This window comes from Dasypus novemcinctus, chromosome 12 (genome assembly GCF_030445035.2).
Source record: "Dasypus novemcinctus isolate mDasNov1 chromosome 12, mDasNov1.1.hap2, whole genome shotgun sequence".
Taxonomy (NCBI): Eukaryota; Metazoa; Chordata; class Mammalia; order Cingulata; family Dasypodidae; genus Dasypus; species Dasypus novemcinctus.
The window spans coordinates 3700697-3727592 of NC_080684.1; the positions used below are offsets into that span (position 1 = coordinate 3700697).

A 26896-nucleotide genomic window follows, 5' to 3' on the forward strand; every position below is an offset into this window, starting at 1 on the left:
CATCATGTTTGAATGCTAGTTTAGCTGGATAGAGTATTCTTGGTTGGAAGTTTTTTTCCTTTAGTACCTTGACTATATCATACCACTGTCTTCTTGCCTCCATGGTTTCAGAAGAGAAACCAGCACTTAATCTAATTGAGCTTCCCTTGTATGTGATGGTTTTCTTTTCTCTTGCTGCTTTTAGGATTTTCTCTTTGTCTTGAGCCTTGGATAATTTGATAAGTATATGTCTTGGGGTGGGCCTGTTGGGGTTTATGACTTGTGGAGTGCGCTGTGCTTCTTGGATATGTACCTCTGTCTCTTTCAGTAGATTTGGGAAGTTTTCAGCCATTATTTCCTGCAACACTCCTTCTGACCCCTTTCCCTTCTCTTCACCTTCTGGAATGCCTATAATACATATGTTTGAGCGTTTTGCATTGTCATTCAGGTCCCTAAATCCTAATTGGATTTTTTCTATCTTCTTATTGACCCCTTCTACTATCTGTTTGATTTCTGATGTACTGTCTTCCACATCACTAATTCTCTGCTCTGTCTCTTCTAGTCTGCTGATATTTGCTGCAAGTGTATTTTTGATTTCTTGAACTGTGGTGTTCATTCCCATCATATCTGTTATGTTTTTGCGTATGTCTGCAATTTCCCCCCAAGTGATGTCTTCATGTTGTTAACCTCTTTCATTACTTCGTCAAATTTGTCGGTGATAAATGTTCTGAGATCTTTCATTGCTTGTGCCAAGTTTTGCTCCCCTTCGTGATTATTGTTTTGTTGATTGGATTCAGTCATGTTTTCCTGATTATTGGTTTGGTTTGTAGATTTTTGTTGCTTTCTGGTCATCTCTTTATTTTGACGAATTTAATCAGTTCCTTAGCTTCTTTGTCTGCTTTTGGAGGTTAATTAGTTGTTATTTTTGCATAGGTGTTATATCTTCTCTTTGTCACTTTTTTCTTCTTACTCAAGTTACTTGTTGTTGGTTAAGTTCACTTTAGAAGAAAGTATTAGTGTTGGGGAAAGGCAATTGTGTCAGCAAGGGAAAAGTGTAAAGTAGTATTAGTAATGTATGTTAACAAAGCAAGAATATGAGATCTAGGAGGATGGAGGTTAGATTCATGTAGATTGTATAGAGTTATAGCTGTAGGTAGAGTACCTTTTATGAAGTAGATGACTGAATATGGGAGGAATATGGTATGAACTACAAAGCTATTGTTTTCATGAGAGAGGGAAAAAGAAAAGAAAGGTAATAGTTTCAAGAGTGGATAACAGACAGAAAACAGAACAAAGGTATTAGAAATTAAGAGTTAGACACTTTGTGGATCAAAGAATGGGAGGTGGGGGGTGGAATATAGGAGAGATAGTAGATTATAGTGGATATCAAGATGCAGGGGAAGGGGGATAGTGTAGGTAGCCTAAATCAGTTCACACAGAAATGAGGCAGTGGAGGATGGGAAAACCCAGCAAATGTGAGGTGTTCCCTGTAGCACCTATTGTGTACTTGAATTAAAATAAAATAAGTGGAAAATGAGGGACAAGAGGGAAAGAGAAAACTGAAAAAAAAACATTAATTATAATAAAGAAAAAAAGAAAGACAAGAAGAAAGGAAGAAAGAGAAAGAGGATAGGCAAACGGTGGAGAACAGATAGGGGGAAGAGAGATACAGGTATACACGTGTCACAATTGCAACACTATCTAAAACAACAACCAAAAAAACCACTAAATAACTGAATAAAAAAAAAAAGGACTTTGGGGGACACGCTAGGAGAAAAGACTAGGGGATAATGCAATATTAGCAATCAGGGCGTCAAAAAGAGTAAAAAATAAGATAAAGTGAAAATAAAAACAAAACAATATGAACCAATAAAGATAAAACGCAAACGTCAAGGTCCAGGGCACTCAAGGACCCCAGGTAGACCCCAGGGCGTGATGGATTCAGGGGTGGAAAGTCTGAGACACTGAAGACTCAAGAGATGTGAGTCTGGGGTGTGGACCGCCAGAGTCTAGGGGACCCAGACCTGGCAACCGGAAATCTAGTCCACAGAAAGCTTAGGAGCCCCGCAGTGCAACACAGCCCTCAGGGATCCCCGTAGCTGGGTGCCAACCCCGTGGGGGAAGCCAGATCCGCGAATTCTATATTGAATGTCTGATCCCTGAAATTCACCTAACTCCTCAGGGTATCAGCCTTTGGACAGCTCCCTCCCTGTGTTCCCACGCAACGGCCACTTGAGGGCGCCTCTACACCACGGCCAGTTCAATGACCCAGATCCCAAGCCCCGCCGGGTGGGGTGGGCTTCAGCTGGAAACGCCGAAAACAGACTCTAAGATCCGAAATCCCAGACTTTGCAAAATATTCCCCAATCAGCTTCCAGACGTGTCCTCCTCCCTCACTGCACCCTACAACAGTCTCCCAATTGTGTCCTCTTATTGCCCAAAATCCAATTCCGTTGCAGATCGGCAGCTGGACCTGTGGGGATGGGGCTCCAGGCGGAAGCGCTACCCCCCCCCCGTCCGGCGATGAAAACGTCCCCCGCTTCACAAGAAAACACCGTCTGTCTCCCCAAATCAATCTGCAAAGGAGTCTTGTCCCAACAATCCCTCACCAGCCAGCCCAGTATCCGCGAATTTCTCAGCACCGCAAAGCCTCCAGAAAAAGGAAAAAAAAACCAAAAAACCTGGCCTCCGCGGCTCCGGAGCTGCAGGAGCGCCTGCTACCGCGGCTCCGCCCACCCAAGGAGGGAACTTCCCCCGCCCAGCTGGGACCTCCGTTTATATATTATAGACGTATCCTCTCTGTTACCTTCCCACCGAATTGACGTCCAGACACCTTCCAACCAGCAAAAATCCCCGAAACAGCGCGGTCCTAAAGAGCCTTCAACGCTGCCCAGCCGCCCCCTGCAGAGACACTACCAGGCAAGCTCACGCAGCCACCATCTTGCCTCTCTCCCCCCCCCCCCCCGATTTGATCTTATTGAGGTTCCCTGTAGGTGCTTCTTTGCACTTCTCTTGCTGGTTTCTATTTGTCATTCTGAATACTTGGTGTCTCATGGTAGGTCTATTTGGATTTATTCTGTTTGGAGTATGTTTTCCTTCTTGGATATTGATATTTATGTCTCTCATAGGGGGTGGGAAGTTTTTGATCATTATTTTCTCAAATATTTTTTGTGCCTTTTCTATTCTCTTCTCCTTCTGGGAAACCAATAATGTGAATATTTGTGTGTTTCACTTTGTCATTAAATTCCCTGAGACCCAGTTCCATTTTTTCCATTCTCTTCTCTTTCTGTTCTCCTGTCTTTCTAGCTTAGTTGTTCTATCTTGGAAATCACTAATTCTTTGAGCAATTCAGATCTGCATTTATATTTTTAATCTCATCCATCATGACTTCCATCCCCATAAGGCTTGTTACTTTTCTTTGCAGACTTTGAGATTGTTCTTTATGCTCACCTAGTGTCTTCCATATATTGTTTATCTCCTTAGTCCTTTTTCTTTCAATTTTTTGAATTGATTTAGAATAGTTGTAGGGTTATCATTGATTAATTTTCTGAAACCCTGTGTAACTTCAGGATATTTGTTTTGTACCTTTGGCTGGGCCATGTCTTCCTGTTTCCTAATATGGCTGTAATTTGTTGGTGATATCTAGACATCTTAATATGTTGGTGAATTTACTCTGCTGACCAGTTTCCCTCTCTTCCCTGCTGTCTTTTTCCCTCATCTCTTCTTTAATATTTGATTCTTATTTTATGTTTCTAAAATTGCCCAGCTTCAGCTATCAAAATCATGTCAGGGACTCATTAATGGGGTGAAGATTTTCTCCCAGGAGTTTGGGTACAGAGAGTACCCAAAGCAGTTTTGTCCATGCAATTTCCATACCTGCCTGTAGATGGTTCTAGTCAATGTACCTTTCAATGGAGGTGTTTCATCCAAATTCTGTTTTCCTGTGCTTTGATATGGCCATATCTGAGTTTGAAAGGAGCTCTGCTGGCTAAATTCACTGAAGAAAAACCCCCAACTACATTCTCTTTTTTCCTTGTAACAGCTGACAGGGAGGAAAATGTTTGTTCCCCTCTCAGTAAATTGCAGTGAACCAGGGTTTTAGTCTGTTAAATATCTTGGAGGTGTGGGAGTGGAGCCTTTCCCAGATGCCATGAGAGTTTGGTAACTCACATTTGTTCTTTTTTCTCTCTGTCCCTCATCTTCCTGGAGCTATGAAGCACTCTCCTGGTCTGCTGATACCCAAAGCAGGCCACCCAGACTGCATTTGGGTCTTTCTCCATTGCTTTTGTGAGAAAGTTGAGCCCTTCCCACCTTTTCCAATGCAATTTTCCTACAATTCTGTTTTCAGTTTTTTAAATATTTATTTTATTTATTTATTTCTCATCCCTCATTATTTGCCCTTGCTGTCTGCTCTCTGTGCCTGCTTGTTGTGTGCTCATTTTCTTTTTAAGAGTCACCAGGAATCAAACTTGGGAAATTCCATGTGGGAGGGAGGCACCCAATCACTTAAGCCACCTCTGTTCCTTGCCTGTTATGTCTATCATTGTATTTCCTCATTGTGTATCTGTGTTGCATCATCTTCTTGTTGCATCAGCTTACCATGTTAGTCCATCATGTCAGTTTGCTGTCTTGTTCATCTTCTTTAGGAGGCACCAGAAACCAAACCTGGGACTTCCCATGTGGTAAATGGACACTCAAATTCTTGAGGCACATCCATTTCCCTGACTTTAGTATTAATATTAAGGAGATTCTCCTTGGAAGTAATCCTTGGTCACTTTTGAGTCCAGTCTTGAAGGAGGGCTACAGTCCTCTAATTGTGGAGCTGTACCTTTTCTGTCCATTTAAAAGATTCCACAGAGCCATTCTGTATATAAGGCATGCTCTTCCCAATATATAAGGAATTATGGAAAAGGGTGTGATCTTTTGCTGTAAACTGAAGAGACAATTTCAAACCAATGTGAACTTTAAGGGTTTTTCATCACCTAATTGGATATTTTCACTTGTAGCAAATTCTGTGGTTTGCTTCACCCACTGGTGAGGATAGTTGAATAGTAATGTGCCTAACAATGAAATGTAGGTAGGTACAGTTTTACAGGACCAACAAGGAAGTTTCAGAGAACACAAACACAACTAGATATTGTTCTAACAGTTGCCATGTAGCATCCAAGAATAGCAAAATTAAGGGAGACTCTTTTTCTGATCTCTTTAAAAGGTTGCATCTGTCCAGGAACTGATAGCTGGCCATGAGTCTCTCCTTCTGTATCAGACACTGAAATACTGTAATTGTCCTAATATAGGCATCCACTATCACTTGAATAAGAGAACCTACATAATGAATCAAATATCTTCCTCTGCTTGTATGATTGCAGAGATAAGTTTGCTCTCCAGCATGTATGCAAGTTCTACTTAATGTTTAATTAATTCCCTTACTTATTATAACGACCTAGTACTTTCCAGTGAAGATAGCCATTTCTGTTAAGTTTCTTCAAAAGGTACATTAACACATAATGCTTAAGTTTTACAAATGCCATTTCTATTTCTTGGATATTAGGCAAGGTCTTATTCAAATCCAATTTGTAAAAATCACTTCTCTGTGGATGACTTCTAGTTTTTGCACTTGGGTGGCTCCAACTCAGGAGTGGCACCCTTCTTCCATCAAATAATGGGAAACAATTTTAGGTTTTGGTCTACTAAAGAACTAAGCAGAACAAAGTATTCTGGAGGGCAAGTGGATATCACATAGCCCTTATTAATGTAACAAACTTTCCATCCAGAAATACCCATCCTCTTGATTTCTCTCTCCCAATCTAAGTAAGTTTCAAACAATGGAGATTTCTGGCTGTTGCCATTACCAGCTCCACAATCTCATCCTCCGTCTACTGAAGGGAGTGTATTTATTTTGTTGGCTGAATTGTGGTATTTTTTCCCCAACATATTCAAATCCAAAGAATAGCTTCAGGTCTTTTGGCTGGGAATAATGAACTATTGCTAGGTATACAGTTTTGGTAGTTTTGTGCCATGATTTATCAAAGCAAAATCTGAAAATCCTGAAATCTTTACCATAAGTAATTAACTCTGTTGGATTAAGTTTCAGTTGCTGCTTGGGGCCTAGGACTTTCTGCTTTTTGTGGTCAATTACTGTGACAATTTGCTCAATACATATCAGAGGGACATCCTGTTCAACAAGAAGGTTTTGATAATGGAATTTCTGTAATGGCATTGAATCATCTGGAGTAAAGGAAGCTTTTAAACTTTTTATATTGAAGCTTATCTTTCATAAGTGAACATTTGTAAACAATAAGTGTATAATAAAAATTGTGAGCAAACATGCATATCATCCTACAGGGCACCCACACATTACCTAACCACCAACCTTGCATTGCCGTGAAACAATTGTTACAAATCTTGAAAGAGCATACCAAAACATTACTACCACCTACAGCCAATATCTTACATTAGGTGTATTGCCCCCTAACCCATCTGGTTAGTTCCACCTTGTATTTGTGTTATATACTCATTGTAGTTCATAAGAGAATGTTCTCATATTTGTTCAGTTAAACAAAATCTTCAATGAAATGATTCATTGTGTTATGCAGTTCCATGCTTTGCAATATATCCATTCAAGATGTACATTCAGGGAAGTGGATGTGGCTCAATTGATAGAGCATCAGCCTCCCATATAGGTCTAGGGTTGAAACCCAAGGCCTCCTGGCCCATGTAGTGAGCTGGCTCACACACAGTGCTGCCACATGCAAGGAGTGCCATGCCACACAGGGGTGTCCCCCATATAGGGGAGCCCCACACATATGGAGTGTACCCCACAAAGAGAGCTTCCGCATGCGAAAACACCCACCCAGGAGTGGCACTGCACACATGGAGAGCTGACACAGCAAGATGATGCAACAGATAAAGATGCAAACTCCTGGTGCCACTGAGAATGCAAGTGGACACAGAAAAACACACAGCCAATGGACACAAGAGAGCAGACAATGGGGGGGAGTGGGAAGGGGAGAGAAATAAATAAATAAATAAATCTTTTAAAAAATTGTACATTCAATAGCTCTCACATCACAGAGTTGTGCTGTTCTCACCTCAATTTTCAGTCATTTTCATTATTCCAAAAATAAAAATCCCATACTACCTTATACCCCATAGGAAATAGAATATGGGTAGAGAATGAGAGCTGATGCTTAAAGTATGTAGAAATTTTAATAATGTTTATTGTAAATGTGTGGAAATGAATAGAATTGATGATAATACATTATAGTGAGTATAACTAACACTGCTGGTTTATAAATGTGAGTGTGCCTGAAAGGGGTAATCTGTGGTTGTAGTATTTCAATTGAAAGGAAGATAGAGAATGAGAGATTGTTTAATATAATGATTTTGGTGGTGGATGAATGTGGGAGGAAGGGCGCCCAGCTTGCCACAGTAGCAAACGGTGCGGCAAGAAGTGATACCGCCTCTGCCCACTGGGCCTAGATAAGGTGACCACGCCTGACTAGGCCTTTGCTGCTAGCGGCTGGCCGGCGCTGCCCTCCCCCTTTCTATCTCCTGCCTAGCCCAACATCCGGCCAGCTCTCACTCCCCCTTTCCCCTCCCCTATTCCAAACCTCTCAGCTAGCCCTCCCTATATCTTACTCCTCCCTCTACCCAACCCTATATAACCAAGTGTACTTCCGTAATAAAGCAGACCTGTTCTTGCGCTCAAGCGGTCTCCGTGGTTTTTCCCCAACCGCGCGTCCCCCACGCCTGGAGAACCGGTGCTCCCTCTTGGGGCACCCCCCGCCGGTGGTTTGGCAGGAGCAAGCCCCCCCGACTCTTGGGCCTGAGCGAGGACGAGACCCTCACGCTCAGCCACAGATGAAGATTATGGTTAATAGTATAAGAATTCTCTTTTAAAAGTGTTAAGATCAAAGAAAATGTTAGTTACTGTATGTCAGCATATCCTATCAATCATATCAAATCATATCATGACTTGTGTCTGCTGCAATGCATTTTTGTACAAAAATTTAGTTCATTTATGGCAATTATTTAGGTAAAAGGATTGGCTCCAGTTTATTAATATTTAGTTCCAAATTAAATTTTTATCAGTCTTGGGTCAGAGCAGCAAATAGGATCTGAATGTGGATCTTAGTGGTTTGAAAGAGAACATATTTCTTCTGCCTCTTCTCCTAGGACCTGCCACTACTAGTGATCACCCCAACACTTCCAGACACCTCTTTTCATAGAGCTCAAGGTGCCAAAGCCCAGGGCACACTCAGAGCATGGTCAGGCAGATTGGCAGGCAGGGACATGAAGGAGAATCTGCCAGGGAATGGAGGGGCAGGGGTAGGCATGGGTCTATGCTGGTGCAGTGGCCCAAACACTGAAGGTGCCTGTCACCCCACCCCAAGAGACTGCACACACAGGGCATATGGCCTGCAGCTCAGGACCTCTAAATACTTGTAGAATTTGAAAGGAACATTAGTCCAAGATTCTGACTTGCAAATATCTATTAAATCAAGGGGGTTTTGGAGTGCAGAGCTAGCAAAGATGCTGCTGTAATGGACCAAAGAGTTAGAACTCAGTTAGTACAATTAAAGACCCAATTAATGGTAGCTGAATGTAAAAGCTCCTAACAGTCCAAGGTTTTGCTCAGATAAGAGATGAAAAGGACACTTTTGCAAATAAGTTTTAAATCATAAACTTAAACCAGATTTGGGAGCGTTTTATTAATAATATGTCAGATTGGTTAGTAATTAAAATACTTGTGACTGAGATTGGAGTTCCAGCATTAGCCTGTAGTCAGCTTCTCCAATTTGTCCAATTCCTTTGGGCTATTTGCCTTACTTGTTAGTTCAACTGTAGATATACAAGCCAGCAAGTTCTTTGAAGTGCAGGGCATTTTTCAGCCAAATTTGATGGCATGTGGTTCTTAGTATTTGACATTTTTGTTTTAAAGAATGGCTTATTGGAAGATTTGAGCCTCTGGATTACAAACCAGTGAAAGCTACCAGAAAAATAACAACAACAACAACAAAAAGCCAACAGAATGGTGTAGGTCTGCATTCAATTGACATTTCTTAGTTTATGCTGCTTCCCCTCTTGGCATGAATTATTATCAATAATAAAATTGCTATTATGGTCTGTTTCATCATGTTGGGAGAGGGTTTTTACTCCTGCATTATTTTCTAATCTGATTATTGTTTATGAAGTGGAGTTGCTAATTTCCCTTCTTGGTGATATATAACTTTATGTAAATAGTCCCAAAGGAATAATTTAAATTTACTGAAGGAGGTTCATGGGGAAAGATTAATCATTCATCTCTTATATACTGAAAAATGAGGAACATTCCTACATAGTGAGCATTTAGGTTTAAATGTGTCCTATATCAAATGGACAAATGGTCCCATAACAGATGTAGGGACTGTATGATAATTTGTTATTAATGGGCCCCAGGAGAGTATCTGTCTCAATATGTCCTCCAGGCCTGATGGGTTGGAGGCAAAATAGAAAATCCATATTATGAGAAAAGATATTATCTCATAATATTATCTCTTTGTGTGAACAGAATCCTCATAAGCTTGAAGATGAGACATGCCCTCATGAAATATGAAAAAGTGCAATGGGGAGGTTTGTAAAAATTAGTATGAAACATAAGTCTTCCCAAATGTCTGTAATTAAGAGAAATTAAAGTTTTGGTCAAAAATAAAACCCAAACAACAAGAATCAATAGTGTTAGTTCTGGGAAGATGGCATCAAATTATCTCAAACAGGGTGCAGCTCTCTTACAAAATAGGGAGAAAGCATAGAAGACATTCCAGGGAGCTGCTTTGGGGACCTGCAGGACAGGAGAATGCCACACACTTCATCAAAGGGAACTGGGGATGGAGAAACTAAGGGGCCAAAGAGAAAACTGATTTGTTTACCTCACACCTTGGATTGGCACCCATCCCCCACACTTGAAGTGAACAACCTCCATAAAACCTGCAACCAAACAGCCAACAGAGAGAGAAAAGTGCATATTCCTCCCAGTGAAGAGGGAGGGTACCACAGAGGCCTGACCATGGTTTCTGTTCAGAGAGTTTAACCAGTATAAGCTGGTTTTGAATCTATATCTTAGAAGTCAGTGGAAATTGAAGGAGTCATCACAGTGGAAGGTATGCCAATAAGTACCATCTGATGGCGAGCTAGAAAAGTGAAGAAAGAAAAGCCTTGTCTCCTCTTTTTCTTTCCCAGTCACCTTAGATCTATTTTATGCCCCATTAGTGGCTCTCTGTCACTATTTTGATATCTTAAACGGGGAAAACTTAAAGTTTTAGAAAATAGATTCATGCCAGAAATTAAAGAATAACTGTGAAATAAAACCACTAGTACCCTCTGAGGCACAAAGAAGGCTTCTAAAAGAACCCCATGATAACCCAGCCATGAAAACCCCATTTATAATGAGATCTCATTTGGAGTTAAGAGAAAGCCCCAGATACCCTCAAGGGGCCTCACAATTGGGCCCCGTAGGGAACTGACAGGTGGGATAAATAATCAGAAGAGCAAAGAGCTGGGGCCCTCCTCCAAACATTAGCAAGTAGAGGAATAATTAATAGCTTGAAAGGTAACCCCACAAGCCAAATCTCTCTTTCTCTGCCTGAAGGTGTGTGCACCTACATCTTGGGATGCATAATCTTCTATTTTCTCCTATTTCTGTTCTCTTCTCCAATGTTCTCAATAAACTACTAGCCTAACTAAACCAGCATGTTCTTAATTATTTTACTTAGTGTAGCCAAGAACCTAGAGGAATACATCATCCATCAACTTCCCCTGACTTCACATCTAGACATATTTCAAGTCCAAGTGATTCTCATACACAATTGTCTTAAAAATAGTCATTGGTCTATTTTCCTGAAAGTATGGTGGATACATTTTCTGCCTAATGCTTGGGAATGGCTATGCACTGGGGGGCTGAGTGAGATTTGTGGGAGTCATGGGCTGTGGAAGCAGCACTGCATACAGCATTCACTAAATCCAGGTAATAGCTGAAATGTGAAGCTATCATTTTTGTTCTAATAGGTATTTCATTCCCATATATTTGCCAGACATGAGCTCTCCTCTCTTTCCTGTTTACTTGCAGGGGTTATACATCATTAGAATGAGAAAATGGAAACAAAATAACAAATGCAACTTTCTAAAATAATAGTATTGAACCAAGAATACAGCTTAATATGAGATAAAGTAGATTTGTCAATTACCAAGCTTTGGAGCTCTTCATATATGTTCATATATTGCCTAATTTAGAATTGAAAAAGCAATTTTCTTTTTTGCTTTTCTTTGTCCATTCCCCAGAAAAGTTCTTTAGAGTTAACGGTGATTAAAGCTGCTATAAGCAGTCATCTACAGGTTTTCATTTGGGGAGAAGCTAGGAGAAAATTTCTGCATTGTATGCTAAGTGAGCTGAACTTTAAAGAAATTACTTACTGTTTTCCAAAGTGGTTGCACTATTTTAAATTCCCATCAGCAATGGATGAGTGTTCCATTTCTCTCCATACTTTTGAGTCATTATCAGAACTTGAGCATACATTGACATGCTTACTGCTATCCATGTATCTTCTTTGATTAATAAAAAATCACAAAAGATTTATAAGGATTTTGGTCCTTTAAATTTCTTTTTATTATTATATTCTTTATATGTTCTGGACACAATCATTTAACAGGTATGTTATTGTATTAGTCAGCCAAGGACGTGCTCATGCAAAATACCAGAAATTCAATGGTTTTTATAAAGGGTATTTATTTGGGGTAGGAGCTTACAGATAGCAGGCCATAAAGCATAAGTTACATCCCTCACCAAAATCTATTTTCATGTATTGGAGCAAGATGGCTGCCAATGTCTGTGAGGGTTTAAGACTTCCTGAGTTCCTCTCTTCCAGGGTCTTTTTTTATTTCCTTTTTTTTCCCAAAGATTTATTTATTTATTTCTCCTCCCACCCCACCCCGGTTGTCTGTTCACTGTGTCTATTTGCTGCATCTTCTTTGTCTGCTTCTGTTGTTGTCAGAGCCATGGGAATCTGTGTTTCTTTTGTTGTGTTATCTTGTGTCAACTCTCCGTGTATGCGGTGCCATTCCTGGGCAGCCTGCACTTTCCTTCATGCTGGGCGGCTCTCCTTACAGGGTGCACTCCTTGCACGTGGGGCTCCCCTATGCCGGGGACATCCCTGCGTGGCAGGGCACTCCTTGCGTGCATCAGCACTGCACATGGGCCAGCTGCACATGGGTGAAGGAGGCCCAGGGTTTGAACTGTGGACCTCCCATGTGGTAGACAGATGCTCTAACCACTGGGCCAAGTCTGCTCTCTCTTCCAGAGTCTTGCTTCTCACAGGGTTCAAGGCTCCTTTCTTCCCAGGGCTTGCTTCTTCCTGAGCTCAGTGTTCCTCTCATCCTGGGGCAGACTTTTCTTTCCTCTGTGAGCTTACTTCCCAGGGCTCCAGCTTAAGGCTAAAGCATAAAATTCCAACATCAAAACTCCAACATCAAAAAACCCTTAACTCTGTCATTTGCCATGTCTTTTATCTGTGAGTCGCCACCTACCAAGGGGGGGGGGCCTCAAGGCCCTAATGATATGGGCCAATCAAAGCCCAAATCATAACTTAATCATGCCCAGGTGCAGACCAGATTACAAACATAATTCAATATCTATTTTTGGAATTCATAACCATATCAAACTGTTAACAGTTATTTACAAATATTTTCTCCTAGTCTGTAACTTGTCTTTTTCATCTCTCAACAATATCTTTCAAAGAAAAGTTCTCCATTTTCACTTTTCCTTTCATGGACTGGACTCCTACTGCTATGTATAGTGGAGTATACGTCAGCATTGAAAGGGAACAAACTACTGACACAATGATGTGGATGAGATTCAAGGGCACTAAGCTGAGTGAATGAAGCCAGAATTAAAAGGCTACACACTGTTCATTGAATGACCTTCTGAAAAAGGAAAAATTACAGGGACAGAAAACAGATTATTTGTTTTCAGCAGCTGGGGGATGGGGAGGTGCTGACTACAAAAAGGGGAGGGAATTTTCAGTAAGGCAACCATCTTGTAGCTTGGTTCTTGTGCTGGTTACACAATTATATGTAATTGTTAAAACTTGCAGAACTGACCACTAAAAAGGGTGTATTTTAATATATGCAAATGATGCTTTAATTTTTTAAAAAGCAAGTTTTTACCTCATTGACCTCCTATTGCATTTTCATTTCTTCAGGGAGGAGTTCAAAGAAGTATCCAAGACAGAGTGAAAAGAAGTTTAAGAAAGGAATTATACAATCTTATCTTATGGCTGATAATACAGAGTGGAAGCTTTTTTCAAGAGCAGGACACAATCACGTGCTCCATGATGATGGGGTTGTGGGATATGAGACACTCACTGCTGTTCCTAAAATTCTTTCTTCTACCTCCTGGGCACAGTGTCAGATGGTCATTTTCAGTTTCCCTTGCAATGACAAACTCCTGCAGAGGTTATGTATGTGACTTGCAAACTTTCCCCCAAATCTAGGTGAATGTAGAGGATCCAGCAAGAGCTATCATGGCCCTAGGAGATGGTGGAGACACAAGGTAGAACAAACTCATCAAGGGGAAGGTGACATGAGTAAGAAATGCACTTTTATTTTGTTTTGACAACGGAGATCTATGAGACTTGTTTGTTACAGTACTTTGTGGTACTTACCCTAACTCAAAGAGCATAATTATATTTCCTTGTCTGTTTGGGCATATTAAAACATTGGGATTCTTGGTAAGGAGAATAATGTGATGATAAACCCATGAGGGTGCAGAATTCTTCAGATATTTTTGGATGGAGTATTTTTGGTTGGAATTTTCTGACGGGGTCTTTTGACCTCTGACTATTAGGAACACATCTGCACTTTTATTTGGGCTGTATTGTTAAAAGTTGTATGATTGATTTATTGATTAATAGAGAGCTGTATTAGAAACATTGCAGGGAAGCGGACTTGGCCCAGTGGTTAGGGCATCCATCTACCACATGGGAGGTCTGCAGTTCAAACCCCGGACCTCCTTGACCCGTATAGAGCTAGCCCACATGCAGTGCTGATGTGCACAAGGAGTGCCGTGCCACGCAGGGGTGTCCCCACATAGGGGAGCCCCACGTGCAAGGAGTGCACCCTGTAAGGAGAGCCACCCAGCACGAAAGAAAGTGCAGACTGCCCAGGAATGGCGCCACACACATGGAGAGCTGACACAACAAGATGATGCAACAAAAAGAAAAAACAGATTCTCGTGTCACTGACAACAACAGAAGTGGACAAAGAAGAACATGCAGGAAATAGACACAGAGAACAGACAACTGGGGTGGGGTGGGGGTAGAAATAAAAATAAAATAAATAAATCTTAAAAAAAAGAAACATTGTACTATCATGATAGATTTTTTCTTCATCTACTTCTATGTCTATTATTTTTGCATTAAACTGATTGACTTGATAGTTGCATATAATTTTGGAATTTTTAACTCTTCCTTGTGTATAGAACTTTTTAACATTCTGAATTGGCCTTTTTCTATTAATGCTACTAGTTTATAAACAATTTATGTGGTGTTAGTGGAATTATGCAAGCTTTCCTTCTTTGGTATTTCCTTAGCATATAAATTTAATTTTTTTTCTTTCATATTTCCTTTATATTTTAGACATATTGCCTATAAATAGGACATAACTGGATATAAAAAGCACAGCTTGCAACATTTTTCCTTTTAAAATTGGGACATTTTAAGTTAAAAATAATTAATTACAATAGTTTTTATAATTACAATTATATTTGTATTTATCTCTATCATTTCATTTTGTGATCTCTATGTGCCTCATTCTTTCTAGTTTTTTCCTCTTTCTTAATTACTTCAATTTGAGTGGTTGATTTCATTCTATTTTTTCCTTTGTAAATCGTTTATACATCTATGCTTTTAGCTTCTCCCTGAGATTTTAAGCTACATATTTAACTTGTCAATAACTACTATTAATAAATATCTTTTTCTCCTCTTGTGTAATTCAAGGATCTGGACACAAATAACTCTCTTCTTTGCTTATAGACTGTGGCAGAGGCTGCTGCTTGTTTACTGAAAAATCCATTTTCTACTTTTTTGGGGTGTAAATTTAAGCTACCTTTCCAAGCTTTCCTTATAATTAGCTACACCAGGTGATAGAGCTGATACAGTCCATCTCCAGACCTTGTCATTAAAACTTCCCATGCTTGTTGTATAGTATAGCTTCATATTTTTTAATTCTCTAATATATTTTTATTATTTTTATCATTCAATATTTGCTTGCAATACCTCCATATTTAACAATATCTTTGCCCATCATTTCCTTTTTATTGTAATTTTTTAAAGATACATAGATCACAAAAAATGTTACATTAAAAAATATAAGAGATTCACACAAACCCCACACCCTACCACATCCCCAGTCCTCCCACACCAACAACTTTTTCATCATTGTGGCACATTCATTGCATTTGGTGAATACATTTTGGAGCATTGCCATAATGCATAAATTGTAGTTCACGTTGTAGTGTATACTCTCCTGCAGTCCACTTAGTGGGTTATGGCAGGAATATAATGTCATCCATCTGTTCCTGAAATATCATTTAGGACAGCTCCAAGTCCCAAAAATGCCCCCACAGCACTTCTCTTCTTTCTTCTCCCTGCCCTCAGCAACAACTATGGCCACTGACTCCACATCAATGATATAATTTCTTCCATTGCTAGAGTCACAATTTTTCTATAGTAGAATAGCAGTAAATCCATTCTAATCCATATTTTATTCCTCCATTCTGTGGACCATCTGAGGATGATGTCCACTCCACTCTAAAGTGAGAGGGAACTTAGAGCCCACATAGCTGATGAATGCAATTCTCCTGCTTGCAGTTGTAGGCACTATCAATTCCCTGATGTGATGGTTGACCATATTCACCTCCCAGTTAGCTGACCTGAGTAATTCCAACAAACTGGAGAGTAGATGTTGCAACTATGCTGAGGCTCAGGGACCAACTGGCACCTGGCAAATCCAGAGATTCAAGTCTCCTGAGTACACACAAACCCCAGCACCAACCACAGGTTCAGTAAAAGTGAGAGAAGAGACATGTGTCAAAAGGTCATATCTGAGTCCAAATCCATCACACCCAGGAGTACAAATCCAAAGTAGGGCCCACTGACAAGGCATTGAACTCCAGAGCCATCTGCCATGACCACAGAACCTACATTTCTCCATAGTCCTCAGGACAATCAGTACCTGGGGTTGTATCTACTTTCGTGGTCTTTGGGATCCTGTTGAGAAGTGCATAAATGTGGCCCCTTGGATGACCCCCCTGAATCATTATGAAATCTCTTAACCATATACACTCATTTGTCTTTACCATTTCCCCCTTTTATTCAAGATCTTTTTACAGTTGCATCACCAGCTGGTGATTGGTAGTACTCCCTAAGCACCCTGAAGGCTCATCACAGGGAGTCATGTCCCACACTTGGGGAAAGGTAATGAATTTACATGCTAAGTTTGGTTTAGAGTGGCCACATTTGGGCAACATGGAGGATCTCAGGAGGTAACTCTTAGACATGCTATAGCTCTAGGCTTAGTTGAAATTTCAGACACACAGGTTCATAAGCATAGTCATCAATATTGTAGGTTCATCATTGGACTATCCTTCTTCACTGATCTTTGCCCTTGCACTTGGGAATTTTTGCTATTCCATTGGGGAATGTGACAGAGCTCACCTGGCTAGGAATTCAGCACTCCCTCAGTTGTCATTTGTAACTCTACCTACTCTGACAATAACCAATGAATATCCAAATGTTTTTATATACTCTATATACATGCCCTGGATAACTCCCTCCCAACCATGTATCCCCCCCACCAATAACACCCTTTCTTGTGGCATCTTTGTTTGGCTTTGGTATTAGGGTGATATTGGCATCATACTATGACTTAGGTAATGTTTCCTAACCTTTTTTTTTGGGAAGAGTTTAAGCAGGATTGGTGTTAGCTCTTTCTGGAATGTTTGGTAGAATTCAACTGAAACCTTCTGGTCCTGGACTACTCTTAGTTGGAAGTTTTACAGTGACTTATAAATCTCACTAACGGTTATTGGTCTGTTGAGTTCATCCATCCTTCTTTCATGAATATAGGTTGCTTGTGTTTTTCTAGGAATTTGTCCATTTCCCCTAAATTATACATCTTGTTGGCATACAATTTTTCAAAGTATTCTCTTATGATACTCTTTATTTCTGTGGGTTGAATCATGATATCCCCTTCTTCATTTCTTATTTTATGTATTTACATCTTCACTCTTTTTCTCTTTGTTAGGCTAGCCGAGAGTTTGTAAATCTTATTAATATTCTAAATGAACCAGCTTTTGGTTTTGTTTCTGTTTTCTAGCGCATTTTTATTTTCAATTGTATTTAGCTCTGCTCTCATCTTTTTTATGTCCTTCTTTCTACTTACTTTGCAGTTAATTTAATTTTAGCTTTCTTTCTTAATATAGCATTTATGGCTATATGTTTCCCTCTCTGATATGTTGTATCATCATTTTCTTTCATTTCAAGGTAGTTACTGGTTTCTTTTGCAATTTCCTCCTTGGCCCACTGATTTTCTAAGAGTATGTTCGGTGCAATATCTTTGTGTTTAATCTGCTTCTCTGACCCAACTTCATTACACTGTAGTCAGAGAAATTACTTTGTATAATTTTAATCTTTCTGAATTCTTTGAGAGTTGTCCTGTGATCTAGCATGTGTTCTATCCTGGAGAATGATCCTGTACAATTTAGAAATGTATATCCCACTGTAATTCAGTGTAATGTTCTGTATATGTTTATAAGGTCCATGTCCTCTAGTTTATTATTCAAGGTCTCTGTTTCTTTACCAATGCTCTGTCAAGATGTTCTAATGGTGATATTGTTGTATTAAAGTCCCCACTAAAATGGTAGAGGCACCTATTTGTCCATTTAGTTTTTCCAGTATTTACCTCATGCATTTTATGGGACCCTGGTTAGGCACATAAATGTTTGTGATTGTTCATTCTTCTTGATAGAGTACCCCTTTTATTAATATATAATATCCTTCTTTGTCTCTAACAGAATAGTTCTGCATTTAAAGTCTATTTTGTCTGATATTAGTATAGCTACTCCCGCCCTTTTATGGTTATTGTTTACATGTAAAATTGTTTTCCAGCCATTCACATTCAGCTTCCTTGTATCGCTGGGTCTATGGTGAGTTTCTTGTAGACAGTACATAGATGGGTCATATTTCCTTAACCATTCTGCCATTCTGTGTCTCTTGATTGGAGAGTTTTTTCCATTAGCATTCAATGTTATTACTTACATTAGTCATATTTTCTTTAGGTTTAGGTATGTCCTATGTTCTTTTTAATTTTCTTTTATCTTTTTAGTTATTCTTACCAAAAAAACATCTTTCTTACACTCTCCTACAATACTCACTCTCCTGTTTATTCCTTTCAATCTGAAGAACTCCATTTAGTATTTCTTGAAGGGCAGGTTTCTTACTGGCAACTCTCTTAATTCCTGTGCATATTTATTTTTAATTTTTTCTCCCCCTCTCCCTCCCCCACACTACTGTGATTTTTGTATGTGTGCTCATTCATTGCGTGATCTTCTGTATCTATTCTGTATCTATTTTTCTTTTGTCCCTCTTCTCATCTTTCTCCTCTAGGATTTACCAGGATTCCAACTTGGGAACCTCTAATGTGGAGAGAGGTTCCCTGTCAATTGTGCCACCTTAAGTTCCTGGTCTCTGTTGTGCTTTACCTTGCCTCTCCCCTTTATCTGTCTTTTGTTGCATCATCATCTTGCTGTGTGACTTACTTGTGCAGGCATTGGCTCACATGTGGGCACTTGGCTTGCTGTGCAGGAACTCACCTCACCATGCGGTCACTGGCTAAGCATACAGGTACTGGCTCACCATATGGGCACTCACACAGGCAATCAGCTCACCATGCAAGCACTCAACATACCATGCAGGCCCTTCATGGGCACTTGGCTCACCACATAGGCATTGGGTCACCATGTGGGTGCTAGCTCACCATGCAGGCACTCATGTGGCCTCTTAGCTCACACAACATGCACCCATGGGCACTTAGCTCACAATGTTGGCACTCAGCTTGCTGCACCACCCTCATGGGCACTTGGCTCACGGCACAGACACTCAGTGTCTGTGGGCACTTGGCTCACCACACAGGCACTTGGCTCACCATGTGAGCACTGGCTCACGATGCAGGCATGCTTTCTCTTTTTTTTCACCAGGAGGCCCGAGGGACCAAACTTGTGTTCTCCCATATGGTAGGCAGAGGTCTTATCACTTGAGCCATATCTGCTTCCCTCTTGTGAATATTTTGAACTCTCCCTCATTTTTGAATGCCAGTGTATTAGTCAACAAAATACCACAAAGCTGCTGGACATTATAAAGGGTATTTATGTGGGGTAGGAACTTTAAGATACCAGGCCATAAAGCATAAGTTACTTCCCTCACCAAAGTCTATTTGGAACAAGATGGCTGCCAACATCTGTGAGGGTTCAGACTTTCTGGGTTCCACATTCCTGGGGTTTGCTTTTCTTTCTTCTATGTGCTAACTTCCCAGGGCTCCAGTTTAAGTCTTCAGCATCAAATTCTAACATCAAAACTCCAACATCAGAAACCCTTGCATCAAAAGCTCCAATTCTGTCCTTTGCCTTGCCTTTTATCTGTGCCTTGTCCCAAGGAGTGGGGACTCAAAGCCTAATTACATGGTCCAATTAAAGCCCTAATCATAACTCCATTATACCCAGTAATAGACCAGATTACAAACATAATCCAATATCTCTTTTTGGAATTCATTACCATATCAAACTGCTACAGCCAGCTTTGCTGAGTACAGAATTATTGGTTGACAGTTTTTTCCTTTAGCATCTTAACTATGCCATACCACTGTCTTCTCGCCCCATGTTTCAGATTAGAAAGCAACTCTTAATCTTATCAAGCTTCTCTTTTATGTTATGGGTCTCTTTTGCTGCTTTCAATATTATCTCTTTGTCCTGAGCATTGGGCAATTTGATAGGTATATGTCTGGCTGTGGGCCTCTTAGGACTTATAGTTTGTTGTACACTGCACTTCCTAAATACAGACACTTTTGTCCCTCAGAAGAGGTGGGAAATTTTCAGCCATTATTTCCTCCCACACTCCCTCTGGGATGCCTATAATGCATATGTTTATGCATTTTGTGTTGTCATTCACATTCCTATGTCCCTGCTGGATTTTTTTCTATGTCTTAATCTATCTGTTTTGCTATCTTTTTTATTTCAGATGTACTATATTCCACATTGCTGATTCCTTCCTCTGCCTGCTGAAATCTGCTGTTATGTGCTTCCATTATATTTTTTATTTCTTGCATTGTGCCACTAATCACCATCATATCTGTTATTTTTTAATATATGTTTATAATCTCTTCAATATATTTTCCCAGAATCTTCTTAATATCCTCAACTCTTCCTTCACTTCATTAAGTTCTTTCATGATATTTGTTTGGAAATCTCTGATTAGTTGTTCAACATTCTCCATCTCCTCCTGCTTTTCAGTTTGTTCATTAGACTGGTCCATGTCTTCCTGCTTCTTAGTATGGCCTGTGATTTTTTGTTGGTGTCTAAGCATCTGTTTATCTTTATGGACTTGTTTGGCTGGTTAACTTCTCTTTCTACTCTAGTGTTTCCTATTGTTTTTTTGTGTGTGTGGGGGTAAGGTTTTTCTTTGGCACTTGGTTCCTCTTATTCTATTTGTTTGCTGTTGACTGTGTTCCCTTGAAGAATAAATATTTGTATCAGAGGAAAGGGAAGAGGTAAAGAATAGAAAGAATAATAAAAACAAAGGGAGAGGGAAAAAGTGTGATATTGGGGTATTTTTGGGACTTGGAGTTGACCTCAATGATATTGGAGGGGCAGATGCAGGATATTATATACCCTGCCATAGCCCACTGAATGGACTGGGAGAGAATGTAAACTACAGCATAAATTATAATCTATGCTGTATAGTAATTCTCCAAAATGTACTCATCAAATCCAATTAATAAACCCCATTAATGAAAGAAGTTGTTGATGTGGGAGGAGCGTGGGCTGTGGGAAGTGGGGTATATGAGAACCTCGTGTTTTTTAATGTAAACTTTTGTGTGATTTATGTATCTTTAAGGATAGATAATAAAAAATAGTCTCACTGATGAGCTGGCATCATCACTGCACTTTTCTAGTTTAATCATGAGAAAATGGCTTAAAATTAATAGAGTTGAATAGAGTGAAATATTTTATTAAACATGCCTGCAATTTTAACAGTTCTGTACTGATTTAAAAACACCATTAAAGGTTTTGAAAATGCAAAACAAAAAACAAAAAAAAACAAAACAAAGGTAGAAAAGCAATCATATAATATTAGGAAAATAAATAATTAACACAAGTAAAAAGTCATAAGTACAAAGGAATAAGAATAAAAAAGTGGAATAGAAATAATGAAGTAAGAAAGAAAATAGAGAAAAATATATAGAATTAATTAAAAGTCTGGAATGAGGAGAAGAAAGGAAAAGAAAAAAGAACAAAAGAGAGAGAGAAATTTTAAAAATGGAAGACCAAACAAAAAGGGTTAAATGAAAGAACAACAAAAAACAGAAGCTAGGAAAAAAGGAGAAAAGAGTAGAAATAGATAGAAAAATCAGATAAAAGAAAGAGGAAATACAACAAACAGGGGACACACTCAACAACAACCCAAAAAAACCAGTCTTCATTCCGAGGCCCCTAAGGAGCTCCTCAGGCTGCCAGTGTTCATTAATCGTCCTGCAGCCTGGCATCTGCAGGTGATGTATCAGGTATTAGCAAGTAAAATAAAGGCAAGAAAGGAAAGGGAACATTTCAAAAACAAAAAACAACAGATCCAAGAAAACCTAAAATAAAATAAAATAAAATTGTTTATATGTTTCCTGTTATAAAGTATCAGCTGGTTATCTGATAACCCAGTGAATCACTTTTCTAAGTAAACCTGGGAGTCAAGAATTCCTCCACTGAACTAAACTGGCTCAGCAAGTTATCTAGGCTTCAACAAGCTTATCTGGTTCTATCTATCCCCTTTCCCTCAGGTGGGATAGACTTCTAACTGTTTGCTAGAGAACTGCTGAATAGGCAGCCATCTCTGCCTCTCTCTAATCTAGTTTCTCTCCCTGGGTGGTTGGTAGTGACAACCTGCCTGAACAGATCTCATCTCTTTATCCCTGTCAGGATTCAAAGGGTGCTCAGCTGGCTAAATCATGGCAAAGAAACCACTCTCTGTCAGACCGTTTTTCTTCCCAGGGATTGCTCCCTTCTACTCTTTTGGCAGCAGTGAGCCAGTGGCTCCACCAAAGCCGCTTGCCCTGAGGGAGAGCACAGGTGCTGTTCCTAGCCACAGGAGTGAGTAACTTATTGTTTTCCTTGGGCTTCTTTATCTGTCCAGTTCCCACCTGGATGACACAAAGAATTTCCTGGTTCTATATACATCCAAAGCAACTCCCTTGGACAGGTTTCCATCCTTTCTTGCTCCTTTCTGTGAGAGAGTTGGGCATTGCCTACATACCTTGATGATATTTTACTGTATGTCTGAGACTTACTTTAGATACAAGGACACAATCAGGCTGGAAAGAAAAGGTTTGAAAAAGCTATTCCATGCTATTAGCAATCAAAAAAGATCTGAAATAGTAATACTAATATCAGATAAAACAGACTTTAGTTGCAAAACTCTTATAATGAATGAAGAAGGTCACTATATATTAATAAATGGGATAAGTCACCAAGATGAAAATAAAAATAGTAAATAATTAGGAGTCTAAATTAGGTATCCCAAAATAGATGAGGCAAACACTGGCAAAACTAGGGGGAGAAATTGGTGTCTCTACGTAAATGTTGGAGACTTCAACACACTACTCTCATCATTGGATAGAACATCTGGTCAGAGAATAAATAAGGAAATTGAGAGTTTGAATAATATGATAAATGAAGTAGAACAAATATACATTTATAGAACAGTACACCCCAAAACAACATGATATATTTCTTCTTAAGTCTCATTGACCTTTCTCTCTAGTGTAGAACTTTTGTGGATACACAGGTCAGATCTCAATAAATTTAAAAAGATTGAAAGGGAAGCAGATTTGGCTCAATGGATAGAGCGTCCACCTACCACATGGGAGGTTCAGGGTTCAAACCCAGGGGCTCCTGACCCATGTGGTGAGCTGGCCCATGCGCAATGCTGATGCACACAAGGAGTGCCATGCCACACAGGGGTATCCCCCGCATAGGGGAGTCCCATGTGCAAGGAGTATGCCCCATAAGGAGAGCTGCCCAGTGTGAAAAAAAGTGCAGCCTGTCCAGGAGTGGCACCACACAGAGAGCTGCTGATGCAGCAAGATGATACCACCAAAAGAGACACACATTCCTGGTGCTGCTGATAAGAATATAAGCGGACACAGAAGAACACACAGCAAATGGACACAGAGAGCCACAGAGCAGACAACTGGGGGGGTGGGGGGAAGGGGAGAGAAATCAATAAAAGAAAAATAAATCTTAAAAAAAATAAAAAGATTGAAATTAAGAGAGCACTCTGATTATAAACATATAAAGTTGGAAATTAATAACAGGTAGAAAAGGGAAGTCATTTGAGATAATGAAGTGATTTTTTTCTTCAATTTATTTATGTAGTATTTAAACAATACACTCTTAAATAATCAGTGATTCAAAGAAGAAATTGCAAGCAGGACCAGTAAATATCTCAAGATGAATGAAAATAAAGACACAACATATAAAAATTATGGGCCATTGAGCAGATGTAGTTTAAGCAGTTGGGCATGTGCTTTCAATGTATGAGTTTCTTGGTTCAATCCCCTGTACCTGCTGAAAAATCATGGCAGTGCTGAGAATGAAATTCATGGCCTTCAATGCTTACTTAAAAAAAAAAAAGAGTTAAAATCAAAGACATCTGGAGGATGCACATCTGATGGAAATAGAAAAAGAGATAAAAACCATTCCAAATGCAAGCAGAAGAAAAGAAACAATAAAGATTAGAGCAGGAATAAATAAAATAGGCAATAAAATTAGACAAAAGAGAAAATCAACAAAATCAAAAATTGATTTTTTGAGAATATTAATAAAATTGAAAAATCCTTATTTATTTAGTTTAAACAACAACAAAAAAAGAGAAAACATGCAAATAAATAAAATCAGAAATGATATAAGGGACATTAATACTGACCCAGCAGAAATTCAAGTATAAAAAGAGGATACTGTTAACAACCATATGCCAACAAACTTGAAAATAGTTACGAAATGGATGAATTGTAGAAACTCGTTAACAACCCACACTGATCCTAGAAGAAATGGAAGACCTCAACAAGCCATACACAATTTAAAGAAATGAAACAGCCATCAGAAACTTCCCCAAAATGTAAGGCCCAGGACCACCAGACGGCTTCACAGTGAATTCTACCTATCATTTAAGAATGATCTAATACCAATCTTGCTCAACCTCTTTCAAAAAATTGAAAAGGAATGGTATAAAATTCAGTCTCTGAAGCCAACATCACCTTAATACTAAAGCCAAATAGAAATATTATGAAAAAAAGAAAATTATAGACTAATATCTCTAACGAATCTAGATGCAAAAATCTTCAGCAAAACACTTCCTAACCAAAATCAAAAGCACATTAAAATCATACACCATGATCATATGTTTTTTGGTTTGAGGTACTGGTGCCCGGGATTGAAACCAGGACCTTGTATGCAGGAAGCCAGTGCTCGAGCACTGAGCCACACTGGCACCCCTGAGTTAGTTTTTTGTTTGCTTGCTTTTGGTTTGTTTTGTTTTTAGTAGGCACCAGGAAGTGAACAAAGGACCTCCCATGTGGTGAACAGGTATTCAATCACTTGAGCAACATCCACTCCCTGATCATATGGGTTTTATAACAGATATGCAAGGATGGTTCAATGTAAGAAAATCCATATAATATACTACATAAATAAATTGAAGAAAAAAATCACTTCATTATCTCAAATGACTCAGAAAAGGCATTTGACAAAATATAACATCCCTTTCCTGATAAAAAGTCCCTGAATAATAGCAATTGAAGAAAACTTTCTGAATATGATAAAGTTCACATATGAACTACCCATGACTAACATTGTACTGAATGGTGAAAGAGCATTTTTCCAAATGAGACTGAGGGAAAAAACAGATGCCCACTGTATCTGTTCTTATTTAGTATTGTGCTAGACATTCTAGCTAATTAGACATGTAAAAATAAAGAAACACCCAAATAGGAAAGAAGGAAAACTTTCACGACTTGCTGATAGTATGATGCTATCTTAGAAAATCCTAAAAAATCCATAGCAAAACTACTAGAACTAATAGACAAGTTCAGCAAAGTGGCAGAATACAAGATTAATATGCAAAAAAATCAACAGTTTCTATATCCTACTAATGAGCAAACTGAGGAAATGTTAGGGAAAAAATTCCATTTAAAATATCGACTAATATAAATATTTAGGAATAAACAATCAAGGACATGAAGGGCCTTTATTCAGAGAATTACAAAACATTGTTAAAAGAAACCAAGGAGAAGTGGGGCAAGATGACTTCTGAGTGAGTGCAACCTCTTCATCTCTTCTGCAAAAAACTGGCTGAGTAGGGACAGAATCCTGACTGAGCAAGCAGTTTCAGGAACCTAAAAAGCAGGAGGATTGTTTTTAAAAATAAAATAAAATAAAATAAAATAAAATAAAATAAAATAAAAAGCAGAAGATATCTAGATACTGATCTGGAGAGACTGTAACAAAAGTAGTGCTTCCTCAAGGTAAAACCACAGGTTTCGACACTAAAGCCAGAAGCTGTGGGAAGGCAAAACCCTTCCCCTAGGGCTGATAGCTGCGGCATTCCCTGAATGCTGCCAGGTCATATGGCTACTTTCCCAAGACCTGTGTTCTCCAAACACACGATCCCTGAGCCTGTGTTCCCTGAACCTCTCATTCCCCAAACATCATATTCCCCATGACCCACATTCCCCAAACCTGTGTACCCCAAATCCTCATTCTCCCAAGCCTGCATTCCCTGAACCCAGCACTCCCCAAACTCTGGCATTCCCCTAGCCCTCTGGTATTGGGCAAACTCTGAGGGTTTTGGTGAGGGGTACGGAGGGGCTCAAGGAGTGCAGGTTCAATTTCTAGGCCCCCCTTTTTTTGAGCTTGGAGGCACATACCAGCTGGCTTGGGGAGAGGCTAGGAAGAGAGGAGAGGCGAATCTATCTCATACATCATTAACTTAAATTAACTCAAAATTGGTTAAGAACCTAAAGTAAAAATCTAGAACCATAAAAGTCCTAGAAGAAAATGTAGGTAAAAAACTTTACTATCTTGAGGTAAGTGGTGGTTTCTTCATCCTTACACCTAAAACAGAAGCAATGAAAAAAAAAAGATATATAGAACTTAGGAGTTTCACAAAATGAAACACTTTTGTGTTTCAAACAATTTTTTAAGAATGTGGTAATGCAGACTGTTCAAAGGGAGAAAATTTTTAGTAGTCACATATCTAACAAGCATTTTATTTCCATCTTATATAAAGAGGTCACATATCTCAATCACAGGAAGACAAACAACCTAATTTAAAAATGGGCAAAAGACCTGAATAGACATTTTTTCAAAGCAGAAATACAAATGGCCAAAATAGCTCATGAAAAGATGCTTAGTATTACTAGCTATTAGGGAAATGCTGATCAAAACCACAAAGAGATAACATTTCAGGACTTACAGAATGGCAATTAAAAAACAAAAACAGAAAACTATGGGTGCTGGAGAGGATGTAGATGTTTGAACACTCCTTCACTGTTGATGGGAATGTAA

General features: G+C 39.2%; 1 pseudogene; it reads right to left on the reverse strand.

Moving 5' to 3' along the window:
- Window positions 1-4590: 4590 nt before the first annotated feature.
- Window positions 4591-8134, reverse strand: LOC101432760 (myotubularin-related protein 10 pseudogene; annotated as a pseudogene).
- Between the last annotated feature and the right edge of the window lie 18762 nt (window positions 8135-26896).